The sequence below is a fragment of the Elephas maximus genome, chromosome 19 (genome assembly GCF_024166365.1).
Source record: "Elephas maximus indicus isolate mEleMax1 chromosome 19, mEleMax1 primary haplotype, whole genome shotgun sequence".
NCBI lineage: Eukaryota > Metazoa > Chordata > Mammalia > Proboscidea > Elephantidae > Elephas > Elephas maximus.
The window spans coordinates 49,959,297-49,974,711 of NC_064837.1; the positions used below are offsets into that span (position 1 = coordinate 49,959,297).

Sequence of the window (15,415 nt, forward strand, 5' to 3'; positions counted from 1 at the left end):
TCATAGAGCGGTTTGCGTCTTGCTCGTCCTGGGCTTTTCCTCCTTTTTCCCAGGGCGACGCGGCTGAAGGAGCTGTCCCACCCCATCCTCTCTGTTGATTTACGTGCGGCTGGGTTTGGGTTTGGGTTTGGGTTTGGGTTTGGGTTCCAAGGCGAGGGGGCGGTCCCGCCGAGCCGGAGAAGGCCCGTGTGGGCGGTTCATGCAAATGAGAAATGTCTGTTTCGCCCGGAAGCTAGGGGAGCTGGAAAGTTAAAAGGTGCAAAAGGCCCCAATAAGTATCAACCTGCCAAGCCACGTATTCGTTGAGGTTCTGACAGCAGCACGCTGGCAAAAGTAGGAGAGCGGGTGAGTCCTGGGTTGAGGCTGTGTGTGCTCACCGTGAGCTGAAGATGTGTGAGGGGAGCAGTGCCCCGGCGAGGGGGGTGGAGGCCGGCATCGCTTCTCGGCCTTTTGGCTAAGATCAAGTGTAGTATCTGTTCTTATCAGTTTAATATCTGATACGTCCTCTATCCGAGGACAATATATTAAATGAATTTTTGGAGCTGGGAGGTGGAATAGGAGCTTGCTCCGTCCACTCCACGCATCGACCTGGTATTGCAGTACCTCCAGGAACGGTGCACCCCCCTCTGGGGAGGACCACAACCGGCGGTCTAACAGCAGCAGAAATGGCGCGCTTCTCCTTGTCTTTTGCGTTTATGTGGCGCCCGCGTCTTCTATCCGGGGCGCCTTACGGAGTACACCAGCTCGGGTCCTCACGTTTGCCACACCTCTGAAAAGCCTACCGGGAGGGTTTGCCGCTCAGGCCCCCCCTGGGGTCCACCCACCCCGCTGCAGAAAATTCGGTGTTTCACCGCTTTGGAAAGCGCCGCCTCCTCTGGCCCTAGTGGGCTCTGACCACGTGTGCACAGGGACATCAAGTGGACGCTGCCACCGGGGCTCAGGGCTGGCCCTGCACATCAACCCGGGTACGGCCTATTCGTGAGCTTAGAATACATACGTCGCACACCTATACAACAGGCTCAACACCCACGGAGGCAGCAGTCAGGAAGCCAAAAGACGCCTTGCGTTGGGCGAATGTGCTGCAAAAGGCCTCTTTAAAGTGCTGAAAAGCCAAGGCGTCGCCTTGGAGACTGAGGTGCGCCTGACCCAAGCCGTGGTCTTTGCAATCGCCTCCTACGCATGCGAAAGCTGGACGACGAATAAAGAAGACCGAAAGGAGAATTGACGCCTTGGGATTTTCGTGTCGGAGAAGAATACTGGCGATACTACTACCGTGGACTGCCAAAAGAACCAACGCACCTGTCTTGGAAGAAGTACAACCAGCATGCTCCTGGAAGCAAGGACGGCGCCCACACACATACTTCGGCCGCGTCGTCAGGAGGGATCAGTCCCTGGAGAAGGGCGCCATGCTTGGTAAAGTAGAGAGGGTCAGCGAAAAAGAGGGAAGACCCTCAGTGAGGTGGATCGACGCAGTGGCTTAAGCACAACGACGATTGGGGGGATGGCGCCGTACGTAGGGTCGCTATGAGTCGGAACCGACCGGATGGCACCTAAGAGCAACAACAACGTACAACAGGCACACTTTTGTATTGCACGTGCATACGTGTAACGAGATGTATGAGTGACAGAGAGCGCGAAGGACCAGAGGGGGGAGCGTGCGAGTACCTCCAGTGGTATAACGGTTACACTGGCACTCTATATACCAAGTGGAAACCCTGGGGGCCTAGTGGTTAAGCACTGCGGCTGTTCACCAAAAGCTCGGCAGTTCCCATCCGCCGGGCCCTCCTTGGCAACTCTACGGGGCAGTTCTGCTCTGTCCCGTAGGGTCGCTGTGGGTTGGAATCGGCTCGATGGCAGCGGGTTTGGTTTGGGTTTTGTCTTCGTTTTTTTAATCAAGTCGGATGGTATTAGTTGGTGGTAATGCTGGAAACCCCGGTGGCGTAGTGGTTAAGTGCTATGGCTGCTGACCAAAAGGTCGGCAGTTGGAATCCGCCAGGCGCTCCTTGGAAACTCTGTGGGGCGGTTCTACTCTGTCCTATAGGGTCGCTGTGAGTCGGAATCGAGTCGAGGGCAGTGGGTTTGGTTTTTTGCTTTTAATGCTGGAGATAAGTTAGAGACGGATGCTGTAAACCCTAGACTCCAGCGACGAAGGCGTAAAACAAAGAGGTAGGGCGCGTTTTGATGAGAACGCACAGAAAGTGCAACCCTCGTCCGTTGCTGGGGGGAGCGTACCACCACGTTCGTTCCAGTTGCTTTGGAGAAGCCCGGCGGTTCCTCAGACACTCAAACAAACATGGAGTCACCGTATGACCCAGCGCTTCCCCTCCTAGGTATATATACCAGCCAACCAGTTGTTGCCGTTGAATCGATCCCAGCCCCATGACAACCCCACCTGTGTCCGGGTAGAACTGTGCTCCACGGGCGTTTCGATGACTCACCCTTTGGAGGCGGACCACCGCCAGGCCTTTCTTCCGAGGTGCCTCTGGGTGGACTCCGACCTCCAACCTTTAGGTTAGCCGTCGTCGAGTGCTTTGCACCGCCCGGGGAATCCCGCCTTGCAAACACACCCTGCTTTTTCTTCTCCCTTCCCTGACTTTGCTCAGGCGCTTTCTTTTGCCTTGAACACCCGCCCCTTCGCCAGCTCTTCTGCCTATTGTAGTTGTTAGGTGCCCTGGAGTCAGAGCTGCCCCTCCCCCCCACCCCCCGTAGGGTTGCCTAGGCTGTTTATTGTTATGAAAGCTGCCTCTGGGTGGGCGTGAACCTCCAGGTTCCCGCTAGCAGCAAGCAGTTAAGCATTTGCACCACCCAGAGAATCCAGTGAAGGCATAAGACCACACAGGAGCTAAACTTGCTCATTGCAACAGTTTTCAAAATAGCCCAAAGGCGGAAACAGCCAACACATCCGTCAACGGATGAACGGGAAAAAAACGAAACGTGGTGTATTCGTACAAGGCGGTTGTAAAAGTTTTGCACATGTTTTTCTTGTGAAGTTATTTACCTTGAGGGTATTGTGAGGTTTACTTCTGCTTTTTCCAATCCCCTGTATGTCTTTTCTCCTTCTCCTTCCTCTTCACTTTCTCCTTTTCCTCCTCCTCCTCCTCCTCCTCCTTCCTCTCCTTCTCCTTCTCCTCTTCTTCCTCCTACTCCTCCTTCACCTCCTTCTTCTACTGCCTTGTCGCCCTGGTTCCCCAGTCCAATGTTGAGTAGACCTGGTGCAAACCTGACTTTCTTGCCTTGTTGTTGATCGTACAGGAAAGATATTCAGTCTTTCACCATGAGGTATGTCAACTCTAGATTTTCTTAGCTGCCCGTTATCGGGTAGACGTTCCATTTTACTCCAAACTTGGTTGTTTTTTAAATCATGAATTGGTGTTGAATTTCGTCAAATGCTTTTTCTATACCCCTCGAGATGAGCAAGGAGCCCCGGTGGCACAACACTTAGGTGCTTGGGCTGCTAACCACAAGGTTGGCAGTTCGAACCCGCCCAGCAGCTCCTTGGGAGAACGACCTGGCAAACCGCTCTCATAAAGATGATAGCCTAGGAAAGCCTATGGGGCAGTTCTCTGTCACATGGGGTCGGTTATGAGTCGAAATCGACTGGATGTCACCTAACGACAGCAATAACAACTGTGAGGTAATTTCTTCCTTTTTAGTCTGTTAACGTAGTGCATTACATTGATCTTAAAAGTTAAAGTAACTTCGGACCGAATCCTGGTTTCGGGTCCGGCATGTCAACGGCTCTGAACCACCAGTCCTGTCCTCACCACAAGAAAAAACTGAAAAAGTGAACATCAACGACTCGTTTTACACCCATCAGGGAATAGAGTTCGCGGGGCAAATTATCGTCCAGAAAACCGGAGAGGCACACACGCCAATACAAAGAATCACCGCTGCCTCTGGGCCTAACATCGGGGCTTTGCCAGGGATTACAGCTTGAGAGAACATCAGTTCCTTTGACCTGGTACGTGATGGCCGGCTTTCAACAAAAGATTGCGAGGGAAAAACAAAACAAAACAGTCCAAAGAGACAGGGCAGGCATCAGAAACAGAGTCCGATATTGCAGATTTGGGCAATATCAGATCGAGATTTATAATAACTATGATTAATACGCTCTAATGGAAATGTCAGCAGAGAGGCCGAAACTCTAAGTATCAAGAGAAAATCTAGAAAGAAAGACAAAACAAAACCTTGTAACAGGGATGAAGAATGTTCATCCGTAGACCGGACATGGCTGAGGAAAGAATCAGTGAGCGTGGAGACATGTCAATAGAAACTCCCCAAACGGAAAAGTAAGCAGAAGAAAAGACTGAGGAAAAAGAGGAGCATCCAGGAACTGTGGGACAACCACAAGTGACGTAACAAACGAGCCATGGAAAGACCGGAAGGAGAAGAAAGAGAGAACGGAACAGAAGAGATACGTGATGGAATGTCACGTAATGTAATAACGTAATAATGGCTGATACCTGTCCAGAACTGTCCGCAGGGACCAAAGCATAGGGGGCTGAGAGAACACCGAGCAGGAGAAACAAAACCAGAACAAAACCAATCAAAAGCCTAAACCTAGGCACATCACATTCCATTCAAACTGCAGAAAATTGAAGGTAAAATCTTGAAAGAAGCCAAAACACAAACAAACAAACGAAAAGCCACCTTAGCTATAAAGGAACAAGGGTAAGAGTTACATCAGACTTCTCTTCATAAACCGTGCAAGCGAGGAGAGAGTGGAGTGACATATTTAAAGTCTTGAAAGGAAAGACAGCAACCTAGAATTCTGTGCCCCAGGATTTAAAGACTTTCCCAGTCAAACACAACTTGCGGGAATTGTTGGCACTAGACCCGCCCTGCAAGAAATGCTAAAAGGAGTTCTTCAGGGAGAAGGAAAATTACATAGATCCGAGACTCGGATGGACAGAAAGAAAGGAAGAGCGTTCGAGAAGAAATAACATGAGGGTAAAACCGAATATTCTATTTTTTCTTGTGCTTAACCGATCTCGCATAACCATTTATTTAAAATAATAATAGTAGCAACGCTCTACTGGATGATGATAGCTTATGGATAAGTGAGATGTATGACAGCAATGTTAGGAGGGACGGGGGCGCGGTGGGTGTTCTCTTTCTCTCTGCGGTGGTCCTCAACGTCCATCTTCCCTGACTGCCCCCGACCCCAGCTTGGAGTTCAGCTTCGAGTGGCATACCACCCACTCCCTCACCTCCTTCCCGCCATCGGTCCAGCCGCGGGTCTCCCGTCCTACTGCGCACCCGCTCATTCCTTGGGGATTTTAGCTCCCGGCTCACTGTCTCTCGCCGACTTACTCCTGTCGCGATTCCCGGTGATGGCAACACCCGCGCAGATGATCCTTCCAACACCCTGGCCTGATCTCAGCTCCTTAACCTTGACCCCCATACTCTAATCTACGGCCCGTGTTCAGATTTCGCCAATCATCTCAACAGAGCCCCTTACTGCCATTTGTTTTCCTGGCCCAGGAGCCAGTCCGGGATCACTTGTTGCGTTTGGTTGGCATGTCCCTCTAAGTCTCTGTGGGGCGGAGGCTTTAAGTTTGCCCAAAGCATTTGGTCGTTATCCTTGGTCCCTGAGAGATGATAGCCTCTAAAACGTTGGGACTGTGCCCCAGTGAGTGAAGTGTCTTGGATGAGGGCTCCAGACCACACCACCTAATGAGGTGCCTCTTTGGTGGGGGTTGGCCAGGCCAGAAGGACTCAGTTGACTGCAGGGCGCGGGGTGGGGGAGGGGGGTGGGGGGGTGGGGAGGCACGATTCAATCAATCCTGCCCGCTTAATGAGGCTTCGATAAAGGCTCTGGACTCGGAAGCTCCCCGGGCTTCCCGGTTGATGAAAGGCATCCATGCAGGGGCGAGGGTAGCGCATCCCTTTTTGGCACGTGGAAGCTCCGCGTTGGGAACGCTCCCAGGCCTCAGGCTCTGCGTCTCTTCATTTGTATCCTTTTTGCTGTAATAGAACTGTAATCCTAAGCAGAGCGCTTTCCCGAGTTCTGTGAGTCGTTGTAGCAAATTACCAAACCTGAGGGAGTAGTGGGAGCTAGCAGGCCGGAAGTGAGAGGGAGCCCTGGGGCCCCCGGAGCTTACCGCTTGGCATCCCGACCCGGGGTAGTGGGAAAACTCCCAATTTGTAGCGGGCGGGTCAGCCTCAGCCACCCCGGCCTCCCACGCTCTTCCTCGGGAACCTCCTTAGGGCGTCTGAACTGGTGGCTCCTTGTGCCTGGAATGCTCCTCCCCTCGCAGAAGAGGACTGGATTTACCGCGAAGCTGTGTCCTCCCCACGGAGGGCCCCGTACCCAGGAGTCGCCGGTCCACCCGGTGAACCTGTCATCGCCTGCATTGCCCGGGGGACTGTACTCTGGCGGCGCCCACCAAGAAGAAAAGAAGAAAATTAATGGTAAATAAATCCTCATCATCATAAAAGAGAGGGAGGGAGAGAGAGAAGGTGAAATCGAGATACATGTGTGTACACTTATCCGTATATGTCTATATACATACATGTGTGGAGGTGGCATACGGTTAGGAGGACACTGTGAAACCCTTTCAGCGTAGCTGTGCGTTTAAGGATTTGAAAGAAAAACCTCATAGAGCGGTTTGCGTCTTGCTCGTCCTGGGCTTTTCCTCCTTTTTCCCAGGGCGACGCGGCTGAAGGAGCTGTCCCACCCCATCCTCTCTGTTGATTTACGTGCGGCTGGGTTTGGGTTTGGGTTTGGGTTTGGGTTTGGGTTCCAAGGCGAGGGGGCGGTCCCGCCGAGCCGGAGAAGGCCCGTGTGGGCGGTTCATGCAAATGAGAAATGTCTGTTTCGCCCGGAAGCTAGGGGAGCTGGAAAGTTAAAAGGTGCAAAAGGCCCCAATAAGTATCAACCTGCCAAGCCACGTATTCGTTGAGGTTCTGACAGCAGCACGCTGGCAAAAGTAGGAGAGCGGGTGAGTCCTGGGTTGAGGCTGTGTGTGCTCACCGTGAGCTGAAGATGTGTGAGGGGAGCAGTGCCCCGGCGAGGGGGGCGGAGGCCGGCATCGCTTCTCGGCCTTTTGGCTAAGATCAAGTGTAGTATCTGTTCTTATCAGTTTAATATCTGATACGTCCTCTATCCGAGGACAATATATTAAATGGATTTTTGGAGCTGGGAGGTGGAATAGGAGCTTGCTCCGTCCACTCCACGCATCGACCTGGTATTGCAGTACCTCCAGGAACGGTGCACCCCCCTCCGGGGAGGACCACAACCGGCGGTCTAACAGCAGCAGAAATGGCGCGCTTCTCCTTGTCTTTTGCGTTTATGTGGCGCCCGCGTCTTCTATCCGGGGCGCCTTACGGAGTACACCAGCTCGGGTCCTCACGTCTGCCACACCTCTGAAAAGCCTACCGGGAGGGTTTGCCGCTCAGGCCCCCCCCGGGGTCCACCCACCCCGCTGCAGAAAATTCGGTGTTTCACCGCTTTGGAAAGCGCCGCCTCCTCTGGCCCTAGTGGGCTCTGACCACGTGTGCACAGGGACATCAAGTGGACGCTGCCACCGGGGCTCAGGGCTGGCCCTGCACATCAACCCGGGTACGGCCTATTCGTGAGCTTAGAATACATACGTCGCACACCTATACAACAGGCTCAACACCCACGGAGGCAGCAGTCAGGAAGCCAAAAGACGCCTTGCGTTGGGCGAATGTGCTGCAAAAGGCCTCTTTAAAGTGCTGAAAAGCCAAGGCGTCGCCTTGGAGACTGAGGTGCGCCTGACCCAAGCCGTGGTCTTTGCAATCGCCTCCTACGCATGCGAAAGCTGGACGACGAATAAAGAAGACCGAAAGGAGAATTGACGCCTTGGGATTTTCGTGTCGGAGAAGAATACTGGCGATACTACTACCGTGGACTGCCAAAAGAACCAACGCACCTGTCTTGGAAGAAGTACAACCAGCATGCTCCTGGAAGCAAGGACGGCGCCCACACACATACTTCGGCCGCGTCGTCAGGAGGGATCAGTCCCTGGAGAAGGGCGCCATGCTTGGTAAAGTAGAGAGGGTCAGCGAAAAAGAGGGAAGACCCTCAGTGAGGTGGATCGACGCAGTGGCTTAAGCACAACGACGATTGGGGGGATGGCGCCGTACGTAGGGTCGCTATGAGTCGGAACCGACCGGATGGCACCTAAGAGCAACAACAACGTACAACAGGCACACTTTTGTATTGCACGTGCATACGTGTAACGAGATGTATGAGTGACAGAGAGCGCGAAGGACCAGAGGGGGGAGCGTGCGAGTACCTCCAGTGGTATAACGGTTACACTGGCACTCTATATACCAAGTGGAAACCCTGGGGGCCTAGTGGTTAAGCACTGCGGCTGTTCACCAAAAGCTCGGCAGTTCCCATCCGCCGGGCCCTCCTTGGCAACTCTACGGGGCAGTTCTGCTCTGTCCCGTAGGGTCGCTGTGGGTTGGAATCGGCTCGATGGCAGCGGGTTTGGTTTGGGTTTTGTCTTCGTTTTTTTAATCAAGTCGGATGGTATTAGTTGGTGGTAATGCTGGAAACCCCGGTGGCGTAGTGGTTAAGTGCTATGGCTGCTGACCAAAAGGTCGGCAGTTGGAATCCGCCAGGCGCTCCTTGGAAACTCTGTGGGGCGGTTCTACTCTGTCCTATAGGGTCGCTGTGAGTCGGAATCGAGTCGAGGGCAGTGGGTTTGGTTTTTTGCTTTTAATGCTGGAGATAAGTTAGAGACGGATGCTGTAAACCCTAGACTCCAGCGACGAAGGCGTAAAACAAAGAGGTAGGGCGCGTTTTGATGAGAACGCACAGAAAGTGCAACCCTCGTCCGTTGCTGGGGGGAGCGTACCACCACGTTCGTTCCAGTTGCTTTGGAGAAGCCCGGCGGTTCCTCAGACACTCAAACAAACATGGAGTCACCGTATGACCCAGCGCTTCCCCTCCTAGGTATATATACCAGCCAACCAGTTGTTGCCGTTGAATCGATCCCAGCCCCATGACAACCCCACCTGTGTCCGGGTAGAACTGTGCTCCACGGGCGTTTCGATGACTCACCCTTTGGAGGCGGACCACCGCCAGGCCTTTCTTCCGAGGTGCCTCTGGGTGGACTCCGACCTCCAACCTTTAGGTTAGCCGTCGTCGAGTGCTTTGCACCGCCCGGGGAATCCCGCCTTGCAAACACACCCTGCTTTTTCTTCTCCCTTCCCTGACTTTGCTCAGGCGCTTTCTTTTGCCTTGAACACCCGCCCCTTCGCCAGCTCTTCTGCCTATTGTAGTTGTTAGGTGCCCTGGAGTCAGAGCTGCCCCTCCCCCCCACCCCCCGTAGGGTTGCCTAGGCTGTTTATTGTTATGAAAGCTGCCTCTGGGTGGGCGTGAACCTCCAGGTTCCCGCTAGCAGCAAGCAGTTAAGCATTTGCACCACCCAGAGAATCCAGTGAAGGCATAAGACCACACAGGAGCTAAACTTGCTCATTGCAACAGTTTTCAAAATAGCCCAAAGGCGGAAACAGCCAACACATCCGTCAACGGATGAACGGGAAAAAAACGAAACGTGGTGTATTCGTACAAGGCGGTTGTAAAAGTTTTGCACATGTTTTTCTTGTGAAGTTATTTACCTTGAGGGTATTGTGAGGTTTACTTCTGCTTTTTCCAATCCCCTGTATGTCTTTTCTCCTTCTCCTTCCTCTTCACTTTCTCCTTTTCCTCCTCCTCCTCCTCCTCCTCCTTCCTCTCCTTCTCCTTCTCCTCTTCTTCCTCCTACTCCTCCTTCACCTCCTTCTTCTACTGCCTTGTCGCCCTGGTTCCCCAGTCCAATGTTGAGTAGACCTGGTGCAAACCTGACTTTCTTGCCTTGTTGTTGATCGTACAGGAAAGATATTCAGTCTTTCACCATGAGGTATGTCAACTCTAGATTTTCTTAGCTGCCCGTTATCGGGTAGACGTTCCATTTTACTCCAAACTTGGTTGTTTTTTAAATCATGAATTGGTGTTGAATTTCGTCAAATGCTTTTTCTATACCCCTCGAGATGAGCAAGGAGCCCCGGTGGCACAACACTTAGGTGCTTGGGCTGCTAACCACAAGGTTGGCAGTTCGAACCCGCCCAGCAGCTCCTTGGGAGAACGACCTGGCAAACCGCTCTCATAAAGATGATAGCCTAGGAAAGCCTATGGGGCAGTTCTCTGTCACATGGGGTCGGTTATGAGTCGAAATCGACTGGATGTCACCTAACGACAGCAATAACAACTGTGAGGTAATTTCTTCCTTTTTAGTCTGTTAACGTAGTGCATTACATTGATCTTAAAAGTTAAAGTAACTTCGGACCGAATCCTGGTTTCGGGTCCGGCATGTCAACGGCTCTGAACCACCAGTCCTGTCCTCACCACAAGAAAAAACTGAAAAAGTGAACATCAACGACTCGTTTTACACCCATCAGGGAATAGAGTTCGCGGGGCAAATTATCGTCCAGAAAACCGGAGAGGCACACACGCCAATACAAAGAATCACCGCTGCCTCTGGGCCTAACATCGGGGCTTTGCCAGGGATTACAGCTTGAGAGAACATCAGTTCCTTTGACCTGGTACGTGATGGCCGGCTTTCAACAAAAGATTGCGAGGGAAAAACAAAACAAAACAGTCCAAAGAGACAGGGCAGGCATCAGAAACAGAGTCCGATATTGCAGATTTGGGCAATATCAGATCGAGATTTATAATAACTATGATTAATACGCTCTAATGGAAATGTCAGCAGAGAGGCCGAAACTCTAAGTATCAAGAGAAAATCTAGAAAGAAAGACAAAACAAAACCTTGTAACAGGGATGAAGAATGTTCATCCGTAGACCGGACATGGCTGAGGAAAGAATCAGTGAGCGTGGAGACATGTCAATAGAAACTCCCCAAACGGAAAAGTAAGCAGAAGAAAAGACTGAGGAAAAAGAGGAGCATCCAGGAACTGTGGGACAACCACAAGTGACGTAACAAACGAGCCATGGAAAGACCGGAAGGAGAAGAAAGAGAGAACGGAACAGAAGAGATACGTGATGGAATGTCACGTAATGTAATAACGTAATAATGGCTGATACCTGTCCAGAACTGTCCGCAGGGACCAAAGCATAGGGGGCTGAGAGAACACCGAGCAGGAGAAACAAAACCAGAACAAAACCAATCAAAAGCCTAAACCTAGGCACATCACATTCCATTCAAACTGCAGAAAATTGAAGGTAAAATCTTGAAAGAAGCCAAAACACAAACAAACAAACGAAAAGCCACCTTAGCTATAAAGGAACAAGGGTAAGAGTTACATCAGACTTCTCTTCATAAACCGTGCAAGCGAGGAGAGAGTGGAGTGACATATTTAAAGTCTTGAAAGGAAAGACAGCAACCTAGAATTCTGTGCCCCAGGATTTAAAGACTTTCCCAGTCAAACACAACTTGCGGGAATTGTTGGCACTAGACCCGCCCTGCAAGAAATGCTAAAAGGAGTTCTTCAGGGAGAAGGAAAATTACATAGATCCGAGACTCGGATGGACAGAAAGAAAGGAAGAGCGTTCGAGAAGAAATAACATGAGGGTAAAACCGAATATTCTATTTTTTCTTGTGCTTAACCGATCTCGCATAACCATTTATTTAAAATAATAATAGTAGCAACGCTCTACTGGATGATGATAGCTTATGGATAAGTGAGATGTATGACAGCAATGTTAGGAGGGACGGGGGCGCGGTGGGTGTTCTCTTTCTCTCTGCGGTGGTCCTCAACGTCCATCTTCCCTGACTGCCCCCGACCCCAGCTTGGAGTTCAGCTTCGAGTGGCATACCACCCACTCCCTCACCTCCTTCCCGCCATCGGTCCAGCCGCGGGTCTCCCGTCCTACTGCGCACCCGCTCATTCCTTGGGGATTTTAGCTCCCGGCTCACTGTCTCTCGCCGACTTACTCCTGTCGCGATTCCCGGTGATGGCAACACCCGCGCAGATGATCCTTCCAACACCCTGGCCTGATCTCAGCTCCTTAACCTTGACCCCCATACTCTAATCTACGGCCCGTGTTCAGATTTCGCCAATCATCTCAACAGAGCCCCTTACTGCCATTTGTTTTCCTGGCCCAGGAGCCAGTCCGGGATCACTTGTTGCGTTTGGTTGGCATGTCCCTCTAAGTCTCTGTGGGGCGGAGGCTTTAAGTTTGCCCAAAGCATTTGGTCTTTATCCTTGGTCCCTGAGAGATGATAGCCTCTAAAACGTTGGGACTGTGCCCCAGTGAGTGAAGTGTCTTGGATGAGGGCTCCAGACCACACCACCTAATGAGGTGCCTCTTTGGTGGGGGTTGGCCAGGCCAGAAGGACTCAGTTGACTGCAGGGCGCGGGGTGGGGGAGGGGGGTGGGGGGGTGGGGAGGCACGATTCAATCAATCCTGCCCGCTTAATGAGGCTTCGATAAAGGCTCTGGACTCGGAAGCTCCCCGGGCTTCCCGGTTGATGAAAGGCATCCATGCAGGGGCGAGGGTAGCGCATCCCTTTTTGGCACGTGGAAGCTCCGCGTTGGGAACGCTCCCAGGCCTCAGGCTCTGCGTCTCTTCATTTGTATCCTTTTTGCTGTAATAGAACTGTAATCCTAAGCAGAGCGCTTTCCCGAGTTCTGTGAGTCGTTGTAGCAAATTACCAAACCTGAGGGAGTAGTGGGAGCTAGCAGGCCGGAAGTGAGAGGGAGCCCTGGGGCCCCCGGAGCTTACCGCTTGGCATCCCGACCCGGGGTAGTGGGAAAACTCCCAATTTGTAGCGGGCGGGTCAGCCTCAGCCACCCCGGCCTCCCACGCTCTTCCTCGGGAACCTCCTTAGGGCGTCTGAACTGGTGGCTCCTTGTGCCTGGAATGCTCCTCCCCTCGCAGAAGAGGACTGGATTTACCGCGAAGCTGTGTCCTCCCCACGGAGGGCCCCGTACCCAGGAGTCGCCGGTCCACCCGGTGAACCTGTCATCGCCTGCATTGCCCGGGGGACTGTACTCTGGCGGCGCCCACCAAGAAGAAAAGAAGAAAATTAATGGTAAATAAATCCTCATCATCATAAAAGAGAGGGAGGGAGAGAGAGAAGGTGAAATCGAGATACATGTGTGTACACTTATCCGTATATGTCTATATACATACATGTGTGGAGGTGGCATACGGTTAGGAGGACACTGTGAAACCCTTTCAGCGTAGCTGTGCGTTTAAGGATTTGAAAGAAAAACCTCATAGAGCGGTTTGCGTCTTGCTCGTCCTGGGCTTTTCCTCCTTTTTCCCAGGGCGACGCGGCTGAAGGAGCTGTCCCACCCCATCCTCTCTGTTGATTTACGTGCGGCTGGGTTTGGGTTTGGGTTTGGGTTTGGGTTTGGGTTCCAAGGCGAGGGGGCGGTCCCGCCGAGCCGGAGAAGGCCCGTGTGGGCGGTTCATGCAAATGAGAAATGTCTGTTTCGCCCGGAAGCTAGGGGAGCTGGAAAGTTAAAAGGTGCAAAAGGCCCCAATAAGTATCAACCTGCCAAGCCACGTATTCGTTGAGGTTCTGACAGCAGCACGCTGGCAAAAGTAGGAGAGCGGGTGAGTCCTGGGTTGAGGCTGTGTGTGCTCACCGTGAGCTGAAGATGTGTGAGGGGAGCAGTGCCCCGGCGAGGGGGGCGGAGGCCGGCATCGCTTCTCGGCCTTTTGGCTAAGATCAAGTGTAGTATCTGTTCTTATCAGTTTAATATCTGATACGTCCTCTATCCGAGGACAATATATTAAATGGATTTTTGGAGCTGGGAGGTGGAATAGGAGCTTGCTCCGTCCACTCCACGCATCGACCTGGTATTGCAGTACCTCCAGGAACGGTGCACCCCCCTCCGGGGAGGACCACAACCGGCGGTCTAACAGCAGCAGAAATGGCGCGCTTCTCCTTGTCTTTTGCGTTTATGTGGCGCCCGCGTCTTCTATCCGGGGCGCCTTACGGAGTACACCAGCTCGGGTCCTCACGTCTGCCACACCTCTGAAAAGCCTACCGGGAGGGTTTGCCGCTCAGGCCCCCCCCGGGGTCCACCCACCCCGCTGCAGAAAATTCGGTGTTTCACCGCTTTGGAAAGCGCCGCCTCCTCTGGCCCTAGTGGGCTCTGACCACGTGTGCACAGGGACATCAAGTGGACGCTGCCACCGGGGCTCAGGGCTGGCCCTGCACATCAACCCGGGTACGGCCTATTCGTGAGCTTAGAATACATACGTCGCACACCTATACAACAGGCTCAACACCCACGGAGGCAGCAGTCAGGAAGCCAAAAGACGCCTTGCGTTGGGCGAATGTGCTGCAAAAGGCCTCTTTAAAGTGCTGAAAAGCCAAGGCGTCGCCTTGGAGACTGAGGTGCGCCTGACCCAAGCCGTGGTCTTTGCAATCGCCTCCTACGCATGCGAAAGCTGGACGACGAATAAAGAAGACCGAAAGGAGAATTGACGCCTTGGGATTTTCGTGTCGGAGAAGAATACTGGCGATACTACTACCGTGGACTGCCAAAAGAACCAACGCACCTGTCTTGGAAGAAGTACAACCAGCATGCTCCTGGAAGCAAGGACGGCGCCCACACACATACTTCGGACGCGTCGTCAGGAGGGATCAGTCCCTGGAGAAGGGCGCCATGCTTGGTAAAGTAGAGAGGGTCAGCGAAAAAGAGGGAAGACCCTCAGTGAGGTGGATCGACGCAGTGGCTTAAGCACAACGACGATTGGGGGGATGGCGCCGTACGTAGGGTCGCTATGAGTCGGAACCGACCGGATGGCACCTAAGAGCAACAACAACGTACAACAGGCACACTTTTGTATTGCACGTGCATACGTGTAACGAGATGTATGAGTGACAGAGAGCGCGAAGGACCAGAGGGGGGAGCGTGCGAGTACCTCCAGTGGTATAACGGTTACACTGGCACTCTATATACCAAGTGGAAACCCTGGGGGCCTAGTGGTTAAGCACTGCGGCTGTTCACCAAAAGCTCGGCAGTTCCCATCCGCCGGGCCCTCCTTGGCAACTCTACGGGGCAGTTCTGCTCTGTCCCGTAGGGTCGCTGTGGGTTGGAATCGGCTCGATGGCAGCGGGTTTGGTTTGGGTTTTGTCTTCGTTTTTTTAATCAAGTCGGATGGTATTAGTTGGTGGTAATGCTGGAAACCCCGGTGGCGTAGTGGTTAAGTGCTATGGCTGCTGACCAAAAGGTCGGCAGTTGGAATCCGCCAGGCGCTCCTTGGAAACTCTGTGGGGCGGTTCTACTCTGTCCTATAGGGTCGCTGTGAGTCGGAATCGAGTCGAGGGCAGTGGGTTTGGTTTTTTGCTTTTAATGCTGGAGATAAGTTAGAGACGGATGCTGTAAACCCTAGACTCCAGCGACGAAGGCGTAAAACAAAGAGGTAGGGCGCGTTTTGATGAGAACGCACAGAAAGTGCAACCCTCGTCCGTTG

General features: G+C 52.7%; 3 non-coding genes across 3 annotated transcripts; all 3 read left to right on the forward strand.

Moving 5' to 3' along the window:
* Positions 1–434: 434 nt before the first annotated feature.
* LOC126063402 (U2 spliceosomal RNA) lies at positions 435–625 on the forward strand. Its single transcript, XR_007514342.1, has one exon. It is a non-coding gene; the product is annotated as a U2 spliceosomal RNA (small nuclear RNA).
* A 6,408-nt stretch (positions 626–7,033) lies between these two features.
* Positions 7,034–7,224, forward strand: LOC126063404 (U2 spliceosomal RNA). Its single transcript, XR_007514344.1, has one exon. It is a non-coding gene; the product is annotated as a U2 spliceosomal RNA (small nuclear RNA).
* A 6,408-nt stretch (positions 7,225–13,632) lies between these two features.
* On the forward strand, positions 13,633–13,823 carry LOC126063405 (U2 spliceosomal RNA). The gene has a single exon (XR_007514345.1). It is a non-coding gene; the product is annotated as a U2 spliceosomal RNA (small nuclear RNA).
* The last annotated feature ends 1,592 nt before the right edge of the window (positions 13,824–15,415 follow it).